The sequence below is a fragment of the Coturnix japonica genome, chromosome 4 (assembly GCF_054131305.1).
Source record: "Coturnix japonica strain WE chromosome 4, WE-NBRP24, whole genome shotgun sequence".
Lineage (NCBI taxonomy): Eukaryota > Metazoa > Chordata > Aves > Galliformes > Phasianidae > Coturnix > Coturnix japonica.
The window spans coordinates 61418101-61445701 of record NC_140666.1 but is presented as its reverse complement, the minus strand read 5'-3'; the positions used below and the strand labels follow the sequence as shown (position 1 = coordinate 61445701).

Genomic DNA, 27601 nt, shown 5'->3' with positions numbered 1-27601 from the left:
ATCACAATCTGGCTTCCTGGACAATACAGCTACCAAAACAAAGCAGAAGTCTGTAGCTCCCAGGTTAATGCACATCATTCACTGGTCACACTGGTGCAGATTGAAGACCAAAGGTACTAAGGGGTTACTCAAGTTCCTTATGCCCAGAGCATGAGTTCAACTTACTTCCTTCTCCTTAAAAGGACACTGAATTTGAAATCAAGCATGAATGCATTGTACTCACAGAAATGTTTTATTATCTCCTGGTACTTTATTTAATACAGCTTGAGTATTTTCTACATTGTGTTGCCAGATATCCGCTTGATTTCCTTGTCTTTGAATGTGAACACATGATCCTCATTTCGGAAGCAGTGAAATATCTTTTTTGTAACTCTCCCTTCTTAGTCCTGTTCTTCCATAGCTTCCCATGTCTGTGAGAGCAGATAGTGTTGTGTATGGGTTTTCTCATTTCCAAGGACAGATACGGAATGGAAGAAGATGAATTAACTGGAGCTCAGTTGAAACAAGGCTAAAATTCTTTCATTTAAATATTCAGTTTATTTCAAAGGCAGAGAAGGGCAACTATTATTGTAGTAGGACAAGATGTATTGAGAGAAATACAGAAAACATCACAGGTTTTTGCCCATCCAACTTATCCAGCTTGTAAGCTGTAAAAATATACCTGATATAATCACAGAAATAATTATAATTTTACCATCTGGGGATGTCGCCAAAATAAATCAGACAATTTTCTGCAACTTCACTGCCTTGAAGTTTATATAGAGAGCCTTATTCAAGCAAATTTCCCACTGAAGTCAAGGAGGTTTTGAGGCACAGAGTACATGACTGGCTCGTCAGGACACATTGATTTTGACATGAACTGGGAAAAATACTCCTGCTGCAAATACAACCTCTAACTTCATGCTTTGATATTGACAGGCAATCATAGTGCTTAGCCACTACGCAGAGAACAGAGAACAGGGAAATGGAGCTCAGGGCAGCTGGAGCAGCTGAGGAGAGCAAGCAGTATCTAAACTGCCCCTTCCCAGAGCCACACAGCTTGCACCCATAGGGCAGCTGGAGCACTTCCTGGTGCTCCCGCCCTGTGGTTGCAACAGAGCTGTCTGCAGTGGTACTCATGTGGGAGTTTGAAATGAAAACTCAAGAAACAAACAGCTAATGAGATAAAGAAGAGACAATAAGAAAGACAGAGCCCGTGGCTACCACAAGCCTGCATCAATGGGAGTTGGACCAATAACCTGGAAAGCAAATGTTCTGGCTTCAATTCAATTAAAAGCTTTGCAGGGAGCCAGAGTGGAGCATTCAGGGTTTCTGTTGGGGATGCCTGATGGCTGTGTTTCCTATTGCTCAGAAAATGTTGTTTTCTGCTACAGGCAGAGGGGCTGGTGCTTGATGATCCTTGAGGTCCCTTCCAACTCAAGCCATTCTATGATTCTATGATTCTTGAGCTGCCTGCAGTAGCATCTTCAGTCTGCTGGTACAAGATGCTCCCACATACCCCACTGAAAATTGAGAGATCCACTGTAGAAGCCTGTGCACTTACAAAAGTTTAAATCCAGTGAGAAAGAACAGTTAGGAGCTATTATTATGACATATATTTAAAAAGTATATATACTGTGAATATAAACAGAGATAAATATTGAATATATTTGTTCCTGGAAAAAAATTGACTGTGCACTGTTTGCCCGAGCAATATCCTACTTACAGACAGAAAGCTTATTTAATGAAATCACTTCCTGTTTATCTTGAGCTTCTAATCTCTCTCTTTATCTGAACCATGGTGATCTGGGTTCGCATTTTCAATGAGTGTTACACTAGTCTTTTGTCTCACCCACCCCTTTTCTTGTCATTGTGGGACATGTTCAGAACTCCCAACTTCCACCTGCCAAGGCTCCTTCTGGTACCCCTCAAGTAACATCAGAGGTCATCAGCACTTCTCATTGAAATAATCTTTTTCTCCTCAGGTTCTGTCAAGCTAGACTCTTTGAAAGCTGTGTTTAACTGCATTCTTTTGAATTTTGCAGTTTTAATTCCCGTGTTTGACCAATTTATTTCCCTTGGAAGTTTCTGCTCTGTCAGCTTACTGTTTATTATCTCCTTGCTTTAGACCTACCTCTTTTTCCTTTGGCATTTTTCAGCTATCTGCACTTTATTTGTTGGTAGCTGTATCACCTAGGGCTGAGATGGCAGCACACACTTCCTCTGCTGTCACTTACTTCTTTCTGAATGGTTGACTTTAATTCTTTCAAAATAAAAGAAATATCAGTGACTTTTTCCCATTCCACAAGTTTCATCTAATGCTACAGTGCTCATTTTAAAAGCAGAAACTCACCTTCACCTCTCCGAACCTATAAGTTTAAATATTTTTGAGTTAACACTCCTTGAGGCCTTGAAGCAGGGTCCTTCATCATGACTGCCATATTCCATGGTGTTAAGAACAAAACCAAAAATAAAATGGTAATAAAAATACAGTGTTGGTGCTCAGGTTGGGATTGGCTTTGAAATGATTGATCTCTAAATATTACTTAGCTATCACAGGAAAGAATGTTAATGAATGCAAAGGTTTTATTTTTCCCAGCTCAGCACATAGGCAGTGTTTCACCAGGATGACGCGATGCTGTACTGCAAGGTTTCTTTCACTTAAATGTGAAGCCAAGTTTATGACTGCTTATGGTCACTAATGTGTCCTGGTGTACTTCCAAGTTCTGGATCATTAACCTTGCTGTCAGAACTAAAATCCACTCATATAATTAGGTTACCTTTCAGTTTCAAATGGAAAAAAAAAATAAATAATAATTTCTTTTTTCCTGTTCCTTCAGGAAAGAAAATGTGCGGAGCTGCTGCCAAAAAACGGTGGCTTGGCTCTTGCTTTACCTTCTCCATTTGTTGTTTTTTTTTTTTTAAACACATCTCCTCTCCTTCGTCTCTTTCACTCTGTAGCTATGTGATAGAATTCAACTTAATACTTTTTTGATTCTGCACCCATGTTATATTGCAGTGAGGTGCTAAGCCAGGTGAGTGGCAACTTTCATGTTTGTTGTTTTGTCCTTAACTGGCTTTTAACCAGGCATAAAGTTAAGGAGAGAAGGAAGAGTTATAGTTTACCATGAGATATTCTGGGGCTTACCTTTGAAGACAAGGTCAGAGCACCTTTTAGTCTTCAGAAAGGACAACAAGAGAGCTTAAGGTAGTTCTTGTTGTATAAGTGAGAATTTCTATGTGATATTTTTGGTATCATTTTTCTTCACACTTTTCCTCAAGGCATAACATATTCTTCAGTAACTCAGCACTTTCTGTCTTCTGTATAATCCTTTACCATCATTTAATATAATATTCATACCTGGAGAGTGACCCCAGCAGTTAAATGAACAGTTCTGCCACAGGGACGGGCAGCAGAAGGCATTTCACGTGCAATCAGCTGTGTGCATGCTTGCAGTTTATAATCGCAATAATGATTTGAAACTTATGCCTGTGGAAGCAACACTGTGAGAGTTTGGAGCATCTGCTCACAGAGTTTCCAGAGATAAAGTGCTCTGTAAGCTTTCTATTGGCCAGTGCTCTCAAGCTACTGCCAGTGCTAGTACCTGAAAACCCATCTTTACTCGGTCTGGCACAGACAATTTTATATGCAACAAAAATTCTAGTAGAGCAAAATCTTACCTCATTTACATTTCTGCAACTTTATTGCCATTAGGTGCCTCAATTCCCATTACATTTTTATTTTTGCTGTATACCTCAGAGAGATATAGACAGTGGATATGCACAGGTGTCACAGAGGCACATCTGGACTGGCAGCTGCACCTGGGTTAACAGGTTTGTCACAAATGAGAGCATAATCCAGCTCAGGCACTTCCTGTGCCAGATCTGCATGACTAACAAAATAAGATAGCAGTTAAGACACGTTATTGTTGCTAATTGCCATCAGCTTGTCTCCAAATATTTCCATTCTCAACATCTGATGGGAACACACACCTTGTGTATCTGCTGCTCCACTGGGAATTTGGACGTTGGCTTTAATGAGGGATTTCTTTTTCTGCTTCTTTTATTGCCTGAGCAGATAAAATGTTTTTAACCCTCGAAGCTTTGGTGCTGCTTATTCTGTATGTTCTCGTTCCTGTAAACAGAAGAGGCAATGACCACACAAGTTTGCATCTGTTTTGGTATAAACATTTATAGTTGTCTCTTTGCGATAGCCCAACCCTTTCAGTTGTGTTGAACAATAAGAAGCTGTTTTTTGCAAAGACTGTGAGCACAAAAGAAAGCAAAAAAAAAAAAAAAAAAAAAAAAAAAAGATTTTTTTCCACTAAATGTAACCAAGACTGCAGGCTTTATAACTTACTCAGGAAACAGAAGTCAAACCTCCCATAGATAATGAGAGAGATATTTTAAGTAATATAATGTTAATGAGAAAGTTTTATGAGTGGTAACGTGGCCTCACTTTTCTCTCCTTTTAAACTATTATGGAAACAATTCTGGTTTTAGAACTACAATCTGTCTCAGTTACTTATAAACCAGAGAACTGTATGAAGTAATATTAATAACTGGATAATAAGGAACTTATTTACAACTACATAGGGCAAAATATAACCAACAGGAAACTATATACCATTTTCATGTAATCACTGTGCTCTTTTAGCAAGGAGTAAAATGTACTTTGATGGTAAGAAATGACATATGAAAGAAGATTAGACCCATCATACGTTATGCTTCACAAACTATCTCCATGGAAATGCAGAGTTCTCCTTCTTCATTGCTCAAAACTTGTTTTTGGTAGAGATGACTATTGATTTGAAATTTAAATCAAAATTTCCTCATGAATCAAAGGACTTTATTAGTCATGCATGGCATCGTTCTTTCCAGTATGACCTCTGCTTGCAAAATGATGTCTCACTCCCATACTCAGATTGATAGAGTTGGCAAAGAAGGAATAAGGCTGGGCAGCTTTGAAAAAGGTAACTATTTATCTTGACTGCTTATTTCAATATTTTCTGATGTGGAAGCAAAAACATATCGGAACCAATTTCCTTGCCTTCTGTCAGTCTGCCTCACTTCTTCTGCATGGTGCAAGTTGTGGGAATTCACTGGAAAGCAATGATACAGTTCAACCTGTCCTAAGCAGAGCTCTCACTTCCATTTTAATGCGCTCACCATTTGAAAATGTTGCTTGGAGTGGAACATCCTTTAGCATATACTGTATGATATTCTAGTCCCTGGTGCCAGTGGTGCATGGTTGAATACTAAAATGAACCAAGAACTCAGTGTACTATAATATTTTTTCACAATGTTTCTTCCCTGGAATGATGTTGATTGATGTCTTTGATTAGCTCAATTTTAGCATAGAGGATGGTGCCGTTTATTCTATGTCTTGTCCTGAAATAGGAAAAAATGCAAAATCTGATCATTCTAGCAGATATTTCTGAATATAGGTACTGCTCATTTCCCCAGTGACATGAAGCATTTAAGGATTTATACGCTGCAAGGTGAATTCATCCAACAATACAAGAAAAACTAAATCTCTTTTCTAAGGAATATGCATGAGCATATGTGAACACAAACAAATAGTTTCATTTCTGTTCTGAGAAACTTATAAATCTGGTGTCAGTCTATCATTCTTGTTAACAGCGTTACAGTTCATTTTAATTATATATGTACTAAATAAGATTTAGTTAAAAGTTTTTATTAAGCAGAGCTTTTAAAAGTTCAAGTAATTCACATAATTTTAAATTAAAATGGCAATAAATATATCCTAGCAGTAAAATAAAGGTTTAAAAAAAACTGATTAAAAGGAAGAACTGAAAAAAATTAAAAATAAAAAATAAAAAATCATCCTCTCAAATGATTGCATTATTTATAGTAATAGAAGATTTCAGGGGAGTTTTCAAACACCATCATAATGAAAAAATTTAAATATAAAGACTCGTCTTTTTTTTCTTTCTTTTCTTTTTTAAATTTCCTCTTTTGTTGCTTATATAATTCATATAAATAAAAATAAAATGTAAAGTGGTTTTTGAAAAAAAGAATGTAGGCAATGAAGTTTTATGGGCTACATTTCAATTGGTTTAAAAATAGAGACATCAGTGAGAGTAGGTTTCTATGAAGTTTTATCGTTGACTTTAATGTTCCCATAAAAGTGAATGAGAAGTTACTTTTTTGGTCATCTCACTAGTTAAGCTAATAAAAATACATACCTTTTCAACCATGCATACAACAGGAGTCTCAAATGATTAAACAGTTGTTTTCTGGTTTGTTTTGTTGCTGTTTTTCTTATTTTTCCTTTTTATATTTATTCCCTTATATTCCATTATTTTCAATTATAACAATTCTAAATTCACCTGACTATCAATGATATGGCTTGGGAGGGCATCCCTTTCCAGGAAACCAAGTAAATCTTAGAAAGGACAAAATACTGTTTCTCATATTTCTTTTGCGCAGAGTTTTGCCAATTTTCAGCTGAAGCACTTGTTTTGGAGAAAAATGAAACTGGATGAAGGAGGAGTTATACTAAAGTTACAGAACTGTTCAGTTAAAAGAACAAAGACAAAATAAAAATGTAATTTTTTTTACTTGTTATTTTTTTAACACCCTTTTAAAAAAACAAAATGATTTTATTCTTCGTTCAAAAAGCATTTCAATTTGAAATTCTACTTATTTTAGAATTTTTTAACGTAGTGAAATTAAAATGGTGTTAGCACAGCATCTTCATTTATCTGTGTCGATCTGTTGCTTTTGATCCTGCATGCTTCTTGTTGCCCTTAGAAAAGATCTTATATCAGCAACACCCAGTTTCAGTTCGTGAAAAGAAAAACAAGCAGAAATAAATCTCACCTTGAACGTCACTTATGAGCATTGAAAAATGCGTGTTTTGGAGCTAAACTAAACTAAGTCAGAAATCATTCTCATCATTCTAGTTGTATTGGTTTAGGTAGGAATAAATACAGGGAACATCCAGCCATTGGACATGAATGGAGAGAAACATAAACTTGGAGACACTGCGCAGATCAAGGAGGCTGCCTGACAGAGTCACATAGAATCTAAGACAGATATTCTCCTCCAAGACCAAGGTGGTATGGTATGTCTGCAAGATAGTATGCCTGCAAGATGCATTTTCTGGGGTCAGGGCAGCCTTTGTATCACGAGACACCGCTTATTTGCAGCAGGAAGAAATCACCAAAGATATATCTAAATGATTTTATTATCTAGATAGAATTCTCCCCCGAAGCCAGGTGCCTGTGGATTAGCAGTGACCTTGCGTAAGAATGTTTCTAACTTCTAAGAGAAGCAGAAGGCATGTATCAGACACTCTTGGTTCACTCCATGTCACTCATCTCACTTATGGCTTCTCTATTCAGCTGCAGCTGGTGTTCCTCCTGAATTCTCTACTGCTCAAATACCTGAGCTGTAAAATCAAGAGACTGGGTATGTCTTTGGCTGCATGGAGTTGTGATAACCGTGCTGACTTTTAATCAGCTTTCCTTGGTCACAGACAGCACCTTGTGACCCTGACATATCAGTCCTCTGATTCACCCTATTCCTGATGCTGCCACTGCTACTGGGACAAAACTTGTGTCTCCCAACAATGGAAACAAATCACAATCATTTCATTCTCAGGCTTGATTCTGCCTGTTCAAATAGACTTGAAAGTTAATGAAACAGAGAATATTGTTTGTTCTGTAGTTCATTTCACCAACAAGTCAGGACTTCAAATATTCACTGCTAAACAGGGGCTATTTGGAAAACAGGGTGTCTGGATCTCTGTTCCTAGGAAGCAGTTCTGTTAGCTCATGGTAAAGCAAATGAAAGTTAGCCTTTTGATACAAGAGTAAGCTCAGATTCTGACCTTAAAGGGAGATTACATCTGATGAATTTGTTCACAGTCCATCTACTCCTTTTAATAATGAGTTATTAAAAAATAAATATATCCTTTGTAATAAGTGAGAAACATAAATGTTTATGTTAACGTAATTGTGAACACAGAAGAATGATTATTATTAGGAGAGAGGGAAAAAACAGAAAACTTGGAAGCTATGTTATTCATCATTACTTGATAGAGTAATGGAATTTTGTACAACAGCTATTCCTCCAAGCACAACGAAGATGATATGCTACGCTGGTAACAAAATCATTTCACTGTTAAGATAATTTTTTTTTCAGATTAATATTTTTTTTTCAAACAACAAATATTATGAAAGTAGTGTGGATAAATATTTTTATATTAATGCAAAATATTTTATATGAGTTATTCTTACAAAGTCTATGTATCCATATAGCACTGTACTGAGATTAATCAAGTAAGCAATTCTAATGTGTCTTTTAATGTATGAACCAGATTAAATATATATACATTGTTTTATATGTGCCAAGTACATGTAAAAGTATTCATGCATAGCCTGCTGGAAGTAACAGAAATTTCACTCTAGAAATTTCACAAAATCAGAAAATTGCAGGGTTGGAATGAACCCTAAGAAATCATCAAGTTAAACACCCCAACCAAAGCAGGTACCTTACGATAGGTTGCTCAGGTAGGCATCCACGAGGGTCTTGAATATCTGAATAGGAGACTCCACAACCTCTCTGAACAACCTGCTCCAGTGCTCCATCACTATTACTGTAAAATTAATCCACATGTTAGTATGGAACTTCCTATTTTCAAGTTTTAGGTCATCACTACTCATACTATTGCTATGCACCACCAAGAAGAGCCTGGCCTCACCCATTTGCCTCCCACCTCCCTTTAGATATTTATTAACATTACTCAGATCCCCCCCATCAGTCTTCTTTTCTGCAGGATGATTAGACCCAGATTAGTCAGACTTTCCTCATCTGGGAGATGCTCCAGGACCTTTATCAACTCTGTGGCCCTCTGCTGGACTTCTAGGAGGTCCCTGTCTGTTTTGAACTGGGGAGCCCAGATCCGGACACAGTGTTCAAAATGTGGCCTCACCAGGGCAGAGTAGATGGGGAGGCTCACTTCCCTCGACCTGCTGGCTGCATTCTTTTTTCCAGTGCATTGTGGTTTGGAGATTTATTATTAAAAAATGAAATAAAATAGACTCTAATTGGAAATTTTGACCTTGAAGATTTGCTAGTCTACTCCTCTATATTTCACTCAAAGTTATACTTTTGCTCAAATCCCTGAAGAAATAATTTTTTAACTTTATTTTAGTTACTAAGCAAAATTTTACTGCTGATCTACCAAAGAAGGTACATCCTTATTTCCTCAAGTCCATTTGAAAGGAGCCACTTACAGAGATGAGTCTGACCTTCAGCACTTCAGAGCACTATGGAATTGACACAGCAGGATTTCCAAATCACATATCAGCATTAGTAATATCAATTTTGAAACTGTTGCATACCAAATAGAGCAGAATGTTATACTGTCCTAATTACTGGTAAGAATACTGAACTGAGAAGTTGTAACATCCAATAAAATAAAACATGGGAAAAAAGGAAAAGATTATGTCTAATCCATGCTGAAAACTCCTATTCATCCAAGCAGACATTTCTATGAAAATCACAGGTAAGGTGTGATCCTAAACTGTTAAATGTAAGGTCATGTCTGCAAGTGGAACTTAAAACCCTGAGGTACTTATGGCTGTGTAGAATCAGACAAAAATATCTTGCAGACACCCGTCTCTTAATATTCCTGTCCCAGAACTGGAAGCCATTCAGGTGCTTATTTCCTATGGAATCAAACACTTTCAAAGTTCTGGGAACCCTGGCTCCATCCAGGTCTGGAGGAAATTGCTGTTACGTATAGGCATGGGCTGAAGTCATTCCTTCCATAGGTTTGTGTAAATTTACGTCTGCACAACAGAGATAATGTCAGATCCCTGAACTTTTGTAGAGCTGTGAATAGAAATTAAGGTAGTAGTGTAACAGAAGTTTTGTCAGTACATTAAATCGCCTATTATAGTCTTCCTAAGGAGGGACTGCTGCAGATGCACTGTTGGCTTCTGTGTGGCTTGAGATGGAATGAAGCCCAATTTGCAGGCAGCATAGGATATGATGTGTGACCTTAAATAAAGAAGTTATGGGTAAATAGGTTGAGAGGTTCTCTAAAGCAGGTAACTGTTGAAGGAGGATTGAAGTTTCTAACAAATCAAGAAAGAAAGAGTAGAGAGACAGAAAGCTAGACAGAAATAGAACAAAGAAGACAATTCAAGATAATTTTTCTATATAGAAGTGCGGTCTTTGCCTATGGATCCTTGTGACTAAGCAGGAAAAAGTCAGATAAATCAGAAAAATATGTAGAGAATATTTCCTTACCAAGAACTCCCCTTCTGTATATGTTTTGTGGTGAGTTTGTGTAGATGTTCATGTGTCTCTAAAAGATTTCTGTGGAACCTCTGTCCCTTTCTTTAGTGATTTTCCTTCAAGGCCTGTGAGGTCTGTTCTTGCTTTCTTTTACTACACTGCTCTTTAGCTAACACAAACCATTAGTCCCTACTTTAAATGGAAAAAATATGTGAGATTTGATCTTTGTGATCGTGACACAAAACTTTAAAAATAAAATTATTTTATCTAGTTTGGGATATAGAGTCTATGGGCCAGAAAGGGTAAATTCGATTATGACAGCTGAGCAGCATCTCAGTCAAAATATGAGTACCTCTTTCAGCAATTACAGAAAGGAAACAATATGTCTTTACCTTTCTAAGTGAAGGGTATCACTATTTGCATGAGATTCTGGCTAATATTAGTATGCCTGGCATACTCATGGATTTCTTGCATGCATTTTATTTTATTGGTGGCTTTGTTCTTCTGTTTCTTCTTTATCCTTGGGTGTTAGGCGGATGTTTTCATCATATAGGCTGGCTCATTTGTCTCTGTAGCTCTTCCATTCAGTGCATGTTCCCACTTCCTGGTGCACAGCCCTTCAGCTAGCAAAACCAATTAACCTCTTGCGTTTTCTTTAAAACTCAAAAAAAAAAAAAAAAAAAAAAAGAAAACAAAAGAAAAAAAGAAAACAAAAGAAAACAACAACAACAAAAAAAACCCCTTTCCCTTATTGGTGCTTACAATAGGGTTAACCAAAGTACATATTCACAGCTATAAATATACCTCTTGGAAAACTGTAATCATATGCTGTGAATTGGATTTATTTTGTCTTGGGAAATCACACAGTATAAAACTACAATTTCTGACCTTTTCTTTGTTTTTCATTGTATTACTTATTAGCATAAGCTAACATTTATACTTCTGCTAATATCCAAAGAGGTGTCGACATTCTCATGAATACCTAAGCTTGTCAGATAAATGACAATCCAGAAGGACAAGTATTATCCATGCAGTCATTGCAGTGCATTGCAAAGAAGCAAAATACCCTGCAGGTCAAGGAGGTGTTGCAGAATGAACACCATCACCTTGACTGAAAACAATCCATCTGCCTGAAAGTACCGGCGTCAGTTTAGGGAACGGTAGTCACTCTGTCAAGGCAGGATTGATATACATTGTATGAGCCACCTGTTTTTTTTTCCCCACTTGTAGTGTTTGTGACAAGGGTGAGTGGATATCCTATAGTAACCAGTGCAGCTGGCAAAAATTACCCCCCAATCTGGCAAACGTCCCACCTAAACCCACATGAAACACATGATTTGTTTTTTTATTTTTATAAAGAGAAAGGCATAATTAAATTATTTCTTTTTCCCAGGATATTTTTCATCTGCAGGTCTGAATTTCTATTAACATACTGAAATATTTGCAATCAATTTCAAGGGATTTTATGAGAAAGATTTGTGTGTTTTTGTCATTATCATTTTATATGCCATATATAATATTTCACATACTGTTACTATTTTATTAATTTATGAACTACCTTGAAAAAAGGTGTGATATCTATAGTCTAGCATAGACTCAAGACTTCTCCTGACTATTGGGTCCACTCTTCAGTTCATGGAGTTTTATTTTCTCCTGGCCTAAAGAGGACTAAAACTTTGTACATAGAGCTAGCACACGGAGCACAAAAGTGATCCTACCATGGAAAAAAAAAAAAAAAAAAAAAAAAAAAAAAAGAATAGTATTCACTATTCTTCACAAAACGAGACTATTGGATTTTACCAGGTGTTTATTTCACCATATTTGAAATACCTGCCAACTCTTCTAGGAAGAAAAATACAAAAAAAAAAAAAAAAAAAAGGTGAAGTGAGACAGTTCAACAGATTTTGCTGCATTCAGTCCTTGGTAAAAGCATTTTTGCCTTTCACAACATAAGCATACATAGCCCTGTACATGTTCACTTAGTTTTCTGTATCTCAGTCTTCCAGTCAGAGATGTTCAGAGCACCTCCATGAATTCCTTTTTCTGTCAGTCACAAGATAGTACTTCAGAACTGCATCAGTTCCAGTTACATAAAATCTTGGGTTTATCACATCATTCCAACAATTTCACACACTCTCATGTGTACTCATGCATCTAACCAATGTCTCTGGTTTTGGAAACGTTGCCTTCTGGATCACTGAAGAACAAGAGGCTGCTTTGACGGTATTTGTTATCAGTGAGTGATCTGCCCAAATCATAATCACTCCCATTACAATATAATAAAGTGGAAATAAGTTGACTCACTACCTCTGCTGCAAGACATGTTTCCTGGTAGCTGGGAGTTTTCTCAGTGGCCAGTTATTCCAGGATTTTGCAGAAGAGCACAGGCTGAAAGGTTGGACCCTCTGAAGCAGACTCCCAAACAATGCTGTAAGAAACACCCTTGCATGTTGCAGTTAGATGTATGACTTTGCAAACCCTTGTTGCAGTGTCATAGAACACTCACTTCTCCTTGTCTATAGAGAACCCCTACCCTTTCAGCCTTAGCTACCTGTACTGCTGGAGGCAAAAGAAAGGGAGGTGCAGCCCACAGGGCTGTAAGCGCTTTGAACTTGTATTTTGGACTGCACTAATAAGAGCACTGTTAGAAGCTGAGAGGAAGTACTGGATTCTCACTTCTAGGTCCTCTCTCTGCCTATCATCTTCTATCAGCCCAGAAATTCTTCATCCAAAGGTCTTTTCTCCCTGATATCTGCTGCTGATTTCTAGAGAACTCTGTTTACAGCAGGTCCCTAGACCCCTAGAAGGACCAAACTAACTCATACAGTAGACAACAGAGCCTCAAGGTAAGTTCAGTAATTGTACCTTATGGGTGTTTTGGCGCCTGTTGTGAATTTAATGTGGAAGTAGGTAAACAAACACACTAGCTTTTGCTACAAGGTAGAGGGGATAATTGTGTAGAGTCTTTACCTGGTTGTGCAGTAGTGTCCAATCTGCATATGGGGATTTTTGCAGCAGGACTGAAGCTTCTCCAGCATGCTTCCTGAGTACTACCTGTAGAAAATAATCAGAGATCTGTCTTTTCTAGACCTTAAATTCTTCAAATGTAGGAACTGTGATTAGTTACATGACACCAGAGTTCTTACTCTAAGTCTTGATTTTTAAGGATGCTTTCTCTGTGAATCTCATAGATCTTCTGGAGTAGTTTTAAGCTAGTTAGTTGTGTGATAGAAGATGTTTCTTCTAGACCCATTAAAAGTGGGTCCTTATGTTCTGCAGTAGGATAAAAGTGTGGAAGAGAAAGTTAAAAACATAATTGGTTGCTTTTGACCTGGAAAAAAAAAAAAAAAAAAAAAAAAAAAGTAATATTTTTCCTATGAAGAAAGTAAGTATAAAATAGCAAAGCCCTGCTATGCAGGTGTGAGATTGAGAGGTCACATGTGTCCAGAAATACACAAGATGGAAAAGATGCTGCTTACTTTGTGAGTAGTAGTTTCATAACCTTGGAAAGTAAGTGACATGTGGCACAGGCAGTACATAGTTCTGATATCCAGTATTCAGTCCTTTTGTTCTTTTCCTCAACAGATTGACTCAGTGATTTGCCAGCATCTCTGATCCAAAAGTTGCTGATCTTTCTGTCCAAGTCCTGAAGACTAGTGCCTACTTCTGCTTCCATGCTTTGCTTGCAGTGCTGTCTTAGATCGGAAGCTTCCAACTTGCCAGATAAAGAACAAAGTAGTAATTAATTCTATTCTGAAGTCAAACAAAGAAAAAGAGAGAATACAAGGGAAATATGTTTTCTTTTTTATCTTAGCATAATTCTAATCAAAATGATCTTTTTCATCCTATTCTATCAGTAATCAGGAAGGATCTAAGTCATGGTAATTTCCCTCCCATCTCTTTCTCCACAATTTCTTAAATATAGAATGATTCATTTGGAAGGGACCTGTAACCTAGTCCAACTGTCTGACTGCTTCAGGGCTAACCAAACGTTACAGCATGCTACTGTATGCATTGTACAAATGCCTCTTGAACACTGATGGGCAAGTGAAATCAAAAATCTTTCTAGGAAGCATGTTCCAATACATGACCTCCCAGACAGTAAATAAGATTTTCCTTATGTCCAGTGTCATGGTTTTGTAATTTTGTAATTTTGCTATCAGTATTCCGCATAATAACATAATGTAAAGCATGGATACTTCTATTGAATGTGCAGTCCACAGAAGAAGACTACATATCCCAGAGAACAACATGGGTAGTGATAAGTCACGGGACCAGGACGCTATATAATCTTGTTCCCAGGCTGGAGTGTTCTTCTTCTTCTCTCGAGAGAGAGACTTCGGAGAGTGGGAAGCGTTCCAGCCGTGTCGCCTAGAGTTCACAGTAGGCCTCTCGGTTTTCGGGAACTCTCTCTCTCTGTTTCATTCAATTTGTTAGCCTCAATTATATTATATTGTGTTATCTTGTATTTCAATATCATATTTAGTAAAATAAGTTTCTCCTCCTTAGATTGCCACTGTTTTTATCCCATTCCCATTTTCCCCCTCCTTTCCGGGCCCCGGGGGGCCCTACAGGGTGGCTTCCCCTGTCATGGGCATAGGTAAATCTAAGCAACCCGTGACACCAGTCTGACTCTCTCTTGGTACATCTTTGACCCATTCCCTAATGGCCTGTTACTGGTATCCAGGAATGGACACAGGCACTTCCCATTGTTCCTCCTCTCCTCATGGAGCTATAGAGGCCCCCTCTTCTCCAGAAGGGTGTCCTCCATCTCTCAGTATATGCCCTCCAGCCCTTTTACCTGATGTGTTGCTCTCATCTGGTTGCTCTCAAGGACCTTAGCAACTTTTTTATATTATGGAGCCCAGAACTACACACAATATTCAAAGTGAGTATATACCCATGCCAAATATACCGGGAGAATCACCTCTTTTAACCAGATGGCCATGATGTATTTAATGCAATCCAAAATGTAGTTTGCCCTTTTGTCTGCCACTACTTGCTTCTGGCTCACACTGAGCTTGCGGTCACCTACACCCCATGTCCCTTTCTGTTGAGCTGCTCTCCAGCCACCCATCTCCCTTCTGTGCCTGTGACCAGTATTTTTCCACCCCAGGCACAGGTCCCAGCACTTTCTTCTGTTGAACTTCATGATGTTGCTGATCATCCAGTGTTCCAATGTATCCAGGTCCCTCTACAAGGCTTCTCATCCCTCCAGACAACTAGCAACACTTTCCAGTTTAGTATCATCAGCAAATTTGCTACGGTTGAACTTCTCTCCAGTACTGATAAAATGCTGAACAGAACTGGCTTCAGAACTGATACCTGGGGTACACCGCTCATGGATGTCCACTAGTCAGATGTCACTACATTCACTACAGCTCTTCAAATTCTATCAGTGGGCCAGTTCATCATCCACCATAGTGTGTACCTGTTCATCCTGCTGTTGGACAATTTGTTCAGAAGGATGGAATCAAAGTCCTTAGTGAAATCCAGAAAGATATTGCTAATAGCTTTTGCAGTTCCAAAGACAACCTGATTGCTAATGCAGAGGGCCTCTCAGTTCTGCTTAGTGGGTTGATTCTGTGATCCAGATGATCACACACACACTTTCCATCAGTGCAGCTTCAGGTAATACAGTAAGGCAAATCCTATGGGATCAGAGTGGATCTTGGCTCTGCCAATGCCTATTTCAAAGCTCCTGCTGTGTTTCACAGGGCCAGAATTTCCCACTTTGTGTATCCTTTGGCAAGATCTTCCCAAAGAGAAAGGCAGAAGTAACACCCACAGAACAACTACCTCAATATTGTCTTCAAAACTAAGTCTCTTCTGATAATTCTCGTGCTTCTTGCATAGAAAAATCTTGTCAGCAAAGAAGCAGAGTCAAAAGCTCCCTTGTGAAAATTTGGTATTTAGCATAACTTTTCTCACAGTACATGTAGCTACTGATTTCTCAGTGATAAAGCCTTCTATGAAGGAAATGAAATGTTTTTAGGCTTTGTATTTCCTGTTGATATTACAAATGAAGGTTGCCCTGTTAGTTGAAGAGTAGGTGTAAAAGCTCTCTTTCTAGAGTAGGAAAAAAAAAACAAACATTTCAATGTGCTGATTTGTTGTCTACATAAAAAAAGCTTCCATCTTGTCCCGCTGCTGCTTTCAGCACTAAGTACTGCACATCCTTATCCCTCTAAACCCACTGTGCTTCAAATCTGCTGTTAAAAAAAAAAAAAGCAAAAAAACAAACAAACAAAAACCAGAACTTTAAAGTACTTCTTTATAACCACCAGACGCTTCAGTTATATTTCTGTCCAGCTTTCTCAACTCCTTGCACTGTCAATACGCCTCCCATCTTCGCTTTGAAGGGTCACACACTGCTTTGTGTACAGTACAGCAGAGTAGAGCTGAATCTCATTTTCAGTATGTGCTTTAGTGACATTTCCAGTGAGTAGGTGCAGAGTTCTGCCTCTTTGAGGTGCTGTTCTGTAGTAGTTTAATGTGGGTATAAATGGCTACACAGAGATCAAAGTGAAGGTAGACCTTCTGTAATGAATTGCTAACTTTGAACAAAAATGTAGACAGCTTGTACACAGCACTGATCTTGGAAAAGGGAAGCAGCATATCTTTATATATATCTTTATATATATAATATATAAATTATATACCAGCAAAATCTATCTATATTTCCTGTGATTTATACATATTTTTTAATTAAGACTTCAGAACACACAGAGTATAGAAGGAAATGCACTGCTGCGTACTCTGTGAAATATAACAAGGTAAGGCAACAAAGAATTGTTTTATCACAGCAACTAAGAAAAATTGGAAGCTTACTGCAAGTTTACTCCCAAAACATCATCACACTTCTGCTTAACATTTGATATAAATATCTGACAGCCTTCTTTCATCCCAGCACTCCAGTAAGGTTTCGTCATGCAAATGCCATCATCCCAACTGGTCAGCCTTGCTGACCACCTTAGCAGAGAGGCCAAGGACTCGGTGATGTTGTGTTAATTTGAATGGAATAGATTGGCACAAAGAGTCAAAGGCACTAGCACGACTTTGTTGCTGTACACAAGGTTCAGGGTTTTGAGCACAGAGGCTCCAGCTGAGTCCCGTGGCAAAAAGCACCTTCGAAAATCTTTCAGCTTTCATTAGAGATTCAGAGAAATGAAGACAAACACTGAAGTTCTTGAAGTGTAGACCATTAAGGCTTTCACACAACCTTCCTTGATTCTTTAACTCTTTAATCATAGAACTCAGTTTGTTTGGAGAAATAAATAGAGAGTAAATATTTAGTCTCAAGTGGGATGAAAAATGGTAATTATTATGGTTTCAGGACTTTTGTTGAGACAGTCTAGACTGTTGCTACTAAAGCCCATCCTCCACTAACTAAAAACACAGCTATCCATGCAGCAAATGGACCTTCTGCTACTAGAATTAGCAGTGTTCTTCTCCAGTGTTCAGAATGTTTCTGGGACAAATGAGGGACGGGAGAGACTCAAAGCAGTGTTGTAGCTTTGATGACAGAAATGGTGTCCCTCGGGGTGATGCTTCTTTCTTGTGGAGTTGCTTATCAGCAAAACCATTGCCTCAAGAACTCAAATGAAGTTTTATTTTCTTCACCAATTAATTATACAGGCAAGCTAATTTTCCCTCTTTTGGCCTGTGCTCATTGGGTAGGATGTAATGCCACATTTGAGATTTGTCAGTGCTCTTGGTTGGACAAGTTCTGTGTCTCTCTCAAAGGTTCTCTGGCTTCACTACATGACCTGGACTTTATTTACGTTGAATAGCTTTGAACATCACTGGAAGAAGTGAACACAGGCTGAACAGCTATGTGCTTTTTGGATCTTGCTGAGCCAAAGTCATAGAGCAGTGCAGAATAAGCATGCTATGCTCTTTTGGTGATTAAAATAAATTAATCTGCCTGACCATCTACCATGATGACGCATCAAGAAATCAAACACAAGCCCTGGTAGTGGTAGATGTTGTACAGGTGTAGGTTACAGGCCTAACTTCAGATATTTGATAAAAGTAACTTTGATAAAAGCAATCTTATTTTCTTTTCCATTTGGCTACTTGAAAAACTGAGTTAGTCCTATGGAGTAGTGGCTCTGTGTCCTCCAAAACCATAACAAGGCTCAGATTATTTAATTTAGTTAGTTCACAGTAAAAAGGAGTATTTAAAAGAGAAGAAATACAGCTGTCCATGAAATTCTTCCAAAGCCACTCAATGGCATATTTGCTTGTGGTATTCTGGGCAATTCTTACATGCTGTCAGCCACAGTTGGATAGAAGTATGGCATCAAAATAAGGGAATCTGTAGGGTTGCTTGAACAGGAAGACATTGCTGAGGAAAAACATAAAGTGCAAGGCAAGGGACAGAAATGAAAAATGTAAACCTCCTCACACCTGTGAGATATAAAATAGGTGTACAGACCTATGCATATATGACTTATGCTTATAATTGCTCAGCTTGTCTGGCCCGCCTCCAATTATTGTGTTATTCTTGGTAGCTGCAGGAACTCAAGAACAGGAAAATGGAAAAGAGGAAGTTTCTCCAGACCTCCAAGAGTTAAAGCCTTTAAAACTTAAGAAGTGTTTTCCTGCTCTGCTGGGTTCATAGGGAAGGGCCCTATTGTAAATGTAAAGTTAATTCCACATTACCAAATAAATTAAAGAAGTTTACTTGAATTTAGAAAGGGGAAAATATAACCTGGCTATCTCTGCATGCAATCTGTGCTCTTTCCCATGCGTAGGCAGCAGGAGCTCTCCTGAGTGCATTCTTAAGTGTTTCCCTGCAAGGCATTGTTGTAGAAGGGAGGAGGGAAGGAAAACAGTTCTTTAAATAGGAATGGTAAAAATGTAGCAATGCAAACAAATACTAATGTGTAAACAACATACTGCCTGAGCTTCACAGAGGATGTAAGTTATAAAATTACAAAGACAGCAGTTTGCACGCTTTCTGGGGCTTCATCCACCACCTGATAAATCTCAAGAAAGGGCAGCAAAGCATCTCCTGGAGCTCTGGGATAGTGCCAACCTTCAAGATGCTGGAGCAAATTTAGCATACCTGCCATCCTTGCAGCCACGCAGAGATGGCTCAGGGTCAGAAGGGCAGAATCAGAGTTCAGCTACCAAGCAAAGGATTTGGAAGGGCCCAAGAGCCACAGAAACAACAGCAGCACTTGCTAAGCACTTCCATTACATGAGTCCAAATGGAGGCTGTTTGGCAGCAAAATCAAGCCAGTAATGCATAGCTCAGACACAAAAATGAGGCCTAGATATTTGGAGACCCAAAAGAATCCAGATACACTGTCCCACTAAATAGAAAATAGTGCCACTCTCCTCATTATAAGAAAATTCACTATCTGTGTAGAATTTCCTTTACAGGTAGAATTTATATCATGTTATCAGTCATTCTCCACTGCTGTGAAGTACCATACAGAGCTGTCAAGAACTATTTTGTTGCCCGTGAGTAGTTACTTTCATGGACACTTTTATTTGGATGAGTTGACTTCTGCATTAGAAAACAGCTTTTCTTCTTTTACTTCTATGGTCAGAAATTTATGCTATGGTCAGCTTTACTTTTCCCAAACAGTTTACTGTAAACAAGGCTATTTTTTTTTCCAAGTGCCTGATGTTTAATTGAGGTAAAGTACTTTCTAATTGCACAAGAAATAAAAGTAGAAAAATTGCTGGATGGTGTTTTAATTTTTTTTCTTTACTTTTGCTGTGAAAAAACATTTTTGCACTGATGAGATTTTAATTAGACACAGCTCGCATTAGCTAAGATTAGCAGCTGGATTACATCTCCTGCATTTTTGAAACTCTATATGATGATAAAAAGGATAAGTGAAAAGGAAGAATTAGCACAAGAAGTTTCATTGCATATAAGGATATGCTAAACAGCATCTGAGCACAGATAACTGCCTTCCATTTACCCCTGCTGATATGTCTGGGTTTATCAGCAGGAAATGAGAGTGTTTATTTATTGGGATATATTTGTTTTAAATATTTATAGGGTGCAAACTCCTTAGGCATTTACAGGAGACTTTGTGAATTCATCATGAACTTTTAACTCAGATATGTTTTAATAAATCCCTTGGCAGAACACAAAAAGACTCCTTGACCGGCTTCCACGTACCCTTACTGCACTGTTTGGGCTAAGAGGAATAGGAGCAGCAAGGACACTGTCACAGATGAATGGACGGTACCTGGAACATGGAGAAATCTCAGTGTGAAGCAGCACTGATCAGGTGGTTACAGCTCTGGCATCCCTAACATTTTGTTCTTTTTTACCTTACCTTTGCTTACACAAACACATACAATTATGACAGTCTTCTCTGTCCTCTAAGTCTACCAAATAGGTTTTTGGGTAGCTAGTGTTAATGTGGGTGCCAAGAACTTACCTATCTCCTGTGAATAATCACAAAAAGTATTGGAGATGCCTTGCTCTGCTTCTACTCTATCTTTTGCCCTTAGATATGTGTTTCCTTTCTTTGGCTTGTGAAAGAGCTACACAGGGCTGTGAGAAGTGTACATGTTTAAAACTGAGCTTAAGCGAGTGCTTCAAAATCCAAGGTAAATATTCCAGATCATGCCCTTTAGGTTAAGGGCAAAGCACTTCTTAGTGCCTCAGTTTGTTTGGAGAGGTTGGGCAGGGGGCTGTATGGTTTTCTTTTCCTCAGTCTAAGTAACTGTACATGTTGAAGAATGACCTATGTGTTTTCTTTTTACTTTTGTATCTCTGGAGAAACAAGGAAGAGAGTATATCGGTATATCCTTTGTCCATAGTTCCTGATGACACAAGTGCAATAAGCTACACCTCCCAGATCCCCTGCCAGCTTTTCACCTGAAAATAATCCATGAACCAAAGATTGTTTCTCTCAATGAGTGCTGCTCTGTAAAATGCATGCTGCAGAGCACTCATCTGGTTGATAAATAGTCTCTCCCATGTGACATTTCCATACCAGTGGTACTTAGGACTGAGAGCTCTGAAATATTTGTAGAACTCATATTACAACACCTTTGCCATGAGCATGCTCATGAAAGATGCAAAATCTGGCTGGACAGCCAGTACTTTGTGCCCACAGCTGATGAACAGAACGAGTAATTTGGCTGCCAGCTCTCCAATCCCATCTGTTACAATGATGCTTATGTGGGTTAGATAGTGGTCAGTCCTCTGCCTGTACTATGGAAGTGCCATATTCGAAAAGCCTGGCACGTCAGTTTGATCCCAAACTTGCAGGAGGAAAGCAAACAAGATTCATATTTGTTGAGGTGACTTACAACTGACTTCTTTAATTACAAAATGTATTAATCAGAAAACTTCTTAAAAAACTCATGGAGTTTTGTATACACACGTTATTCTTAATTTTAACTGGAAACAAAAGTTAAGTGAAAAATTATAATTAGCTTTGCTTCTCTACTGAATTCTTTTGTGTACTTTGCCACACCTGTTGACATTTAAGTTCAAAAAAAACCTTTTCTAAGTTAGACAACAGCCGAAGAGCAGACGATGAGTAGGCATGCAGATCATAATGCTTGTAAATGCCAAAAAGACAGATTGTACAGAGCAGGAACCCTGAAAAAAAAAAAAAATAAAATTGGAAAGCTACTTGGTCTCTCTAAGTTTGTCACAGTGAAGAACTGCTTACAGGCAGCCCCACTCCATTCACCGACACCTGCAGATAAACTACAAAAGGAATTAATCAGATGAGACAGTATTTGGAGTCTGGCAGTCAAAAAGGAATAATCCCAACTGGCCAACCCCAGGGTGCATAATGCCCTTGTAAAAATACCAAGGACATAACAAAAATCTGACTTTCCTATTAAATTTATTGAGATTTATTGGTTCATTGCATTCTGCTTCCTCTTGGTTTGCACAGCAGCTTTTCACTGTACTGTACATATTTGTAAGTAAAAGCCTCACTTAGTACTCTGGGTTCTGGTTGATGGTGACCATCCAAATAAGAGCAATGGCTGCAGACGCTGCCATAAAAACAGAGGACATCAGACGGCATGCATGAGGCAAGGTAGAGAGATTCTTTAATAGCTCTGAAAGGAGATCAGTGGCTGTTAATTTTGAGATGTTCTTTGTTCCAGTAACTGTCAACTGTAATAGTAAAAAGAGGAAGATGGACTTCTGCTAAAAATCATTTCTGAAAAAGCCCAAAGCACTGTTAACAAAATGGGAGAATGTTTGAAAGCTAAAGTCACCACTTCATTGTTTTTGTTTTCTTTCCCTCTTTCCCTGTCTTTCTTCTCTAACCAAGTGTACTTTGCCACTCAACATATATTAGATCAGGGATGTATATGGGTTTCCTCTTTTGAAGAACACTGGACTACAAATAGCATAGAACATGGCAGGAAATACAGCAACTGGTGGTCTCAGTGCCATGGGAAAAGAGTAATTTTTGTCATTTCTGACTTATCGGGCTATTATAAAATTACTTCCAGACATTGGCTGAGATCATCCCATTGTAACTTTGATTCACTTAGGTTGTAAAATAAATAAATAAAAATAAGGAAACGAGCAATAACAGAGTGCACAACCCCATAATCTGTAGCTTCATTAATGCAAGATGTAAATGCTTCTCTTAATCTTCCTGAGCTTAGGCATACAGGGTGGTGTATCATGATGACAAAGCAGGGTTATTGAAGGGACACTCTACGCACCCCTTTTAACTCAAACGCATTCAGTGCCATTGAACAAAGTGCTCTAATTTATTTCATGTGCAAAGCTCAGAATGTATTGCTCCGTTAATCATAGTGATGCAGATAGCACAATTACTCAGCTGGAACTTCTTTCACCTACAACTAACTTCAGGTCATATCAAAAGTGAAATACGGAGGTTGCTTCCAAGTTGTTGAGCATTGCGAGGCTCTTACTCACAGCTGGACTAGCCACAGGGCTGCAAGACTCGAAGTGTCCTGAATTCCCAGCAAAATCATTGGAAACAGAAGCAGAGAGGAAATGCTGTACTTTCCCCAAGGCCACCAACTTGAGGTCCTTTTTGGGGATGTGGCACTTGGCCACAACTTCAGTATATCTCTGGTGAAGGACAGAGGTATATTCAAAGTACTGGCAGAACAGAGTCAGCTCTGTATCTGTGGGCATCAAACCATTCAGCTGGAGAGTTGAGAAGGCAGCTACAAGTACATATAATGAGTGTTTCTTCTAACAAGATAAACCACACGGAACATTTTGCTTCCAGACACACATGTATGTTGCACTAGGCTTAATACAGATTCATAAGCTCAAAGAAAAAGCAGGATATTTATAGTGCCTGTCACTGTGATATATAAGTACTTGTCTAACTTGCTCTAAGTGCTGAACAAGCCAGCTGCAGGCCCTCCGAGGAAGCAAGATTAGCAGGCAGCTTGTTGCTGCAGCCTCAATAGGAAGCACTTCCTGCTGGAAACTCTTGCAACCAAAGCAAGGGGATGATCAATTTCAGTGCAAGAGACATATTCAGATCTGGCAGCGGGATGCTCAGCTGCAGGCAGAGTAAATTTGGTTAGAAACTCTAAGTATTTCAGAACTCAGTTGTATTTTTATTTACCTCATGTAGCTCTTGTTTCAGTTCTCACACTGCTTTGGTGTTGTGAAATAAAAAGATGCTGAGTACTGGTTCTGCATACGTGACTTGTTGCATCCCATAAAAATAATTGTATTGGAATTGATTTTAGTCCTGCCTCTTTCCTCCAGGCAAATTCAGTCTATTTCCCGATAGAGTATGTCAGTCATTATAACAAACATTTCTAGATCATTTGGGGCACTGTTATGTCCATGCCATGGGAAAAGGAGGAAAGCTCTAGAGGTTGTTTTAACAGTTGTTACGGAAGCTTTTCCTCAGGTCTTTGCATTCTAGGATCTAGCCCATGAAGCCCTGGAACTTAAGTTCATCTCTACTAATCTTAATGTTGCTCTGCATTAGATATAGGGCCTAAATGCAAATTCTCACATATGCATATGTACTTACAAACCCACTCTGTCATCATAAGCAGCATGACTGCAGCAACCTCTGCAACCAGTATTTGTGCTGGCCATAACAGGACTGAGATGCAAGGCAGCATACCAAGACTGTGCATTAGTACTGATGGCAGCATCGGTTTTACTTAAAGAAATCTAAGTTCAGTTCATGTGTCATTGAATTTCAAGAGGTATTAAACTCCCTCTAGGTTAACAAAAGAACAGTAACATCTCTGAATTCTTACACAGTCACTGCTCTTCAGAGGATGCTCAGATGTTTTGAGGTGCTCTCTGTCTTGCTTTGTTTTTTTCAGTTAGGTGTTTGCATGACCCTCTTCTGTAACAGAAATCTCTCACTAGCTGTAGGAGAGATCAAGTATTTTACTTTGAACTGTTTAATTTAAGATTTAATTCTGTGCATGTCACTGCCTTCAAATTCAGTTATGGAACAAGAGCTCAGACCATTATTGCTGGCAATATGTTTCTGTTTTAGGCATGGACAAGTGATCCTGAAATGTATTCAGTGTCTTATACCTATGTACTTTGATAAGGTCTGGGAAAGAATGTAGCATCACCACATGCTTCCCAAATATCCTGCTGCCTGCACTCTGATTAAATTGGTAGGCTTTCTCTGCCTGATTTCTGCCTGATTTACAGGGGTGTAGCAATGACAGGATAGTTTGAATTAATATGAATTACCCAATAGTGTTATAACATTTCTAGATGTCACATGTTTGAAAGCTGCACTTCCAAGAATGATTAAAAAGCTGACATTGACACAAGTAGAAAGGCAACTTAAATACTACTGTGTCTGCAACTTAGCATCCATCACTTTACTGTATGCAGAATTTATTCTGCAGCTTTGGTCTGGTTATGGTTTGGTTGGATTAAGTTTTAATTAACACAGAAATAGGGATTATTGTGTTTTGGAATTGAAAGCATATATATATATATATATATATATATATATATATATATATATAACAATGTTTAAATTCAGTATGTGCAAATTTACTTATAATGCTTTGGGGAAGTAGAACTTAAGTAAATGCAAAGATAAAGGTCTCAAATAAATTGCTAGAATCAGACTTGCAGTTGTAGTTGAAGCTGCTCAAGGTGGGATAGAGGAAAAGGCTATTAATATTAATATGGGTTTTGCAGTTTGACATATGCTAAAATAGAGGACAATTTTGTCCCTTATTCCATGGAATCACAGGACCACAGAATAGCTGAGGTTGGCAGGGACTTCTGGGTCTTTCTGCTCCAGCCCCTGCTGCAGAAGGACAACCCAGAGCAGGGTGTCCAGGACCACACCCAGGTGGCTCTTGCACATCCCCAAGGAGGAGACTCCACAGCCTCTGAGAAATTTGTGCCAGTGCACAATCACCCACGTAGTTCAGACGTGCTGCCTGGTGTTCAGACAGAACCTCCTGTGTTCCAGTTGTGTCCAGTGCTTCTTGTCCTGGCACCGGGTACCACTGAAAAGTCTGGCTCCATCCTCTTTTCAGCCTTCCTTCACGTATTTATGCATATAGATGTAATCCCCCTGAGCCTCCCTCTTCTCCAGCTGAGCAGTCGCAGCTCTCTCAGCCTCTCTTCACAGGAGAGTTGCTACAGACCCTTCACAGTTGCATACAGACCCCAGTCATCTTCATAGCCCTTTGCCTAATACAACCAAGAATACCATCAGCCTTCTTAGTAACAAGTGTGCATTGCTGACCCATGCTCAACTTGATGTCTACCAGGATTCCAAGGTCTTTCTCAGCAGAGCTTCTTTCCAAAAGTTGTTTGAAAGAACAAATAAGAAGGCATCCAAAGACCTTTGGGTCGTGACAGACTCCTTTTCTTCTTTCCTTCATAATTCATTAAGCTGTTTTCAAAAAGTCATAAAATACATATGTATGTGAAAGTGCATAGTTACATGGTATGGACCAAGAATAATATTCAAGGCATTTTCAAAAGAGTTTTATTTAAGAAATGAGATTAACGTAATGAACTGGGTCTGTGTTCAGTTCTGTTTTGCAGTCAAACTTAAAAAAAAATAAAATGAAATTTGAAAGTGAATAGAAAAGCTTTACTTTATGTTTAATTAATGGTAGGTACCACCTCACACATTATGTAGTAATAAAAAGATCTACTTTCATTACGGAGCAGTGGATTATGTTTCTTAGTGTCTAAAATAGATTTATTGTTACTATTTCAATGGAGTTACTTCTGGGAAAAGTATTGCTTAAATTTCTTTTCTTCTTCTTCCATTTTTTCTTTGTTTATTTTTCCTTTACTTTTTCCCACTTTTATTTCTAGGCTTTGACTAGGGATTCTTTTTATAGAGCAAGGAAAGCAGAGCAGGTTTGGCATTCTATTTTGAGTACCATTAAAATGTGTATAAATGGAACACTCTACAAAATGTGACAGTAATGGCACGCCAAATTCACAAGTGTTACTGTTTCACACTGCAGTTCCTGCTCTCATGCAATTAAAATGTGCAGTAGATAATGTTGGGTGACAATCTCTAAATATTTCCATGTGTTTCTGTTTCTTGTAATTCTACCACCGTTCCCTTCCTTAAAAGAGTAAGGTAAGGGAATATTACAGTTATTAGTGTACTTTCTGGAAATATTATGCAAAAACACATCTAAAAATCAATTATGTTTAATGTAGGCCATAATCTTAGAAGATATTTAGATGTTGAACTTTGAGGATCTTGGCCCTAGGCACATTGCAGGATGTACACACATGAATAATAATAGCACTAGTCACATCTATGAAGTCACTGCGTGATGGGATATATGCAGGACCAGGAGCTAGTGTTACTAAAATTAATGAAAGTGTGACCGTGGTTGTAAATAGAGAATAGCAAATGCAGAACCCTGTATCTGTCTTAATTGGAAAATGTCTTGCATATCTCCTGAAATTTTCAATAATAACAATTAAATGCAAGACAATTTACCTTAAGGATGTATTCCTGGACCCTGGCATCTTTTGGCTCTCTAGATCCAACAGCCAGCAGAACTGGCCTGGTAACAAGCTTGAGCTGACAGCCCTGCATTTGAAGATATTTTCTGCCTCTCTGTAATTTTAATTAAATGATTACAAGAGATTAAAAATAACAACCACCTGAAAGCCTGCAGTTTTTCTTTCTCAGGATAAGTAAAGAATACACAACTATGCTGCAGATTTTCCAGCATCTCATTCCTACTTAACCAGAGACAAAACCAGACACTAAATAAAGTCTAACTTTTGTCTAACTAAAGTTTAAGAGCATTAATATCTGCTCTCACAACAATTTATCTTACAAAAGAATTATCAAGCATGTGTGTTGTGTATATACAAATCAGTCCATCTGCTGATGCGGACGTGATTAACTTG

General features: G+C 38.4%; 1 long non-coding RNA gene across 1 annotated transcript; it reads right to left on the bottom strand.

The window, feature by feature from the left end:
* Nucleotides 1-3050: 3050 nt before the first annotated feature.
* Nucleotides 3051-8600, bottom strand: LOC107313612 (uncharacterized). The gene is made up of 3 exons (XR_001555083.3): nt 8501-8600; nt 5149-5370; nt 3051-4114 (listed from the first exon to the last, which is right to left on the bottom strand). It is a non-coding gene; the product is annotated as an uncharacterized LOC107313612 (long non-coding RNA).
* Nucleotides 8601-27601: the final 19001 nt, after the last annotated feature.